The following is a 2,374-nucleotide window of genomic DNA, read 5'->3' as shown; positions in this document are numbered from 1 at the left end:
ATACAGAGAGAGGTGAAAATACCAGGGAATGTTGTAACTGATACCTGTGCACAGAGAGAGATGCAAATACCAGAGAATGTTGTAACTGATACCTGTGTACAGAGAGGGTTGAAAATACCAGGGAATGTTGTAACTGATACCTGTATACAGAGAGAGGTGTAAATACCAGGGAATGTTGTAACTGATACCTGTATACAGAGAGATGTAAATACCAGGGAATGTTGTAAATGATACCTGTATACAGAGAGATGTAAATACCAGAGAATGTTGCAACTCATATCTGAATACAGAGAGGGGTGAAAATACCAGGGAATGTTGTAACTGATACCTGTGCACAGAGAGTGGTGCAAATACCAGAGAATGTTGTAACTGATACCTGTATACAGAGAGAGATGTAAATACCAGAGAATGTTGTAACTGATACCTGTGTACAGAGAGGGTTGAAAATACCAGGGAATGTTGTAACTGATACCTGTATACAGAGAGAGGTGTAAATACCAGGGAATGTTGTAACTGATACCTGTATACAGAGAGATGTAAATACCAGGGAATGTTGTAAATGATACCTGTATACAGAGAGATGTAAATACCAGAGAATGTTGTAACTCATATCTGTGCACAGAGAGGGGTGAAAATACCAGGGAATGTTGTAACTGATACCTGTACACAGAGAGAGGTGTAAATACCAGAGAATGATGTAACTGATACCTGAAAACAGAGAGAGGTGTAAATACCAGAGAATGTTGTAACTGATACCTGTGCACAGAGAGAGGTGTAAATACCAGAGAATGTTGTAACTGATACCTGTATACAGAGAGTGGTGTAAATACCAGAGAATGTTGTAATTGATACCTGTACACAGAGAGAGGTTTAAATACCAGAGAATGTTGTAACTGATACCTGTACACAGAGAGAGGTGTAAATACCAGAGAATGTTGTAACTGATACCTGTGTACAGAGAGGGGTGAAAATACCAGAGAATGTTGTAACTCATACCTGTACACAGAGAGAGGTGTAATTACCAGAGAATGTTGTAACTCATACCTGTACACAGAGAGAGCTGTAAAGACCAGGGAATATTGCAACTGATACCTGTATACAGAGAGACGTGCAAATACCAGAGAATGTTGTAACTGATACCTGTATGCAGAGACAGTCGTAAATACCAGGGAATGTTGTATTTGATACCTGTATACAGAGACAGGCGTAAATGTCAGTGAATGTTGTAACTGATACCTGTATACAGAGAGTGGTGTCAATACCAGAGAATGTTGTAACTGATACCTGAAAACAGAGGGTGGTGTAAATACCAGAGAATGTTGTAACTGATACCTGTACTCAGAGAGAGGTGTAAATACCAGAGAATGTTGTAATTGATACCTGCACACAGAGAGAGGTGAAAAATACCAGAGAATGTTGTAACTGATACCTGTATGCAGAGACAGTCGTAAATACCAGGGAATGTTGTATTTGATACCTGTATACAGAGACAGGCGTAAATGTCAGTGAATGTTGTAACTGATACCTGTATACAGAGAGTGGTGTCAATACCAGAGAATGTTGTAACTGATACCTGAAAACAGAGGGTGGTGTAAATACCAGAGAATGTTGTCACTGATACCTGTACTCAGAGAGAGGTGTAAATACCAGAGAATGTTGTAATTGATACCTGCACACAGAGAGAGGTGAAAAATACCAGAGAATGTTGTAACTGATACTTGCATACAGAGAGTGGTGTAAATACCAGAGAATGTTGTAATTGATACCTGTACACAGAGAGAGGTGTAAATACCAGAGAATGTTGCAACTGATACCTGGACACAGAGAGAGGTTTAAATACCAGAGAATGTTGTAACTGATACCTGTACACAGAGAGAGGTGTAAATACCAGAGAATGTTGAAATTGATACCTGTATACAGAGAGAGGTGTAAATACCAGAGAATGTTGTAACTGATACCTGTTTGCAGAGAGAGTTGTCAATCCCAGAGAATGTTGTATCTGATACCTGTATACAGAGAGAGGTGCAAATAACAGAGAATGTTGTAACTGATACCTGTATACAGAGAGAGATGTAAATACCAGAGAATGTTGTAACTGATACCTGTGTACAGAGAGGGTTGAAAATACCAGGGAATGTTGTAACTGATACCTGTATACAGAGAGAGGTGTAAATACCAGGGAATGTTGTAACTGATACCTGTATACAGAGAGATGTAAATACCAGGGAATGTTGTGAATCATACCTGTATACAGAGAGATGTAAATACCAGAGAATGTTGCAACTCATATCTGAATACAGAGAGGGGTGAAAATACCAGGGAATGTTGTAACTGATATCTGTGCACAGAGAGGGGTGAAAATACCAGAGAATGT

This window comes from Heptranchias perlo, unplaced genomic scaffold (genome assembly GCF_035084215.1).
Source record: "Heptranchias perlo isolate sHepPer1 unplaced genomic scaffold, sHepPer1.hap1 HAP1_SCAFFOLD_280, whole genome shotgun sequence".
Classification (NCBI taxonomy): Eukaryota; Metazoa; Chordata; class Chondrichthyes; order Hexanchiformes; family Hexanchidae; genus Heptranchias; species Heptranchias perlo.
The sequence above is the reverse complement of the archived record's forward strand: the minus strand, read 5'-3'. Positions refer to the sequence as shown.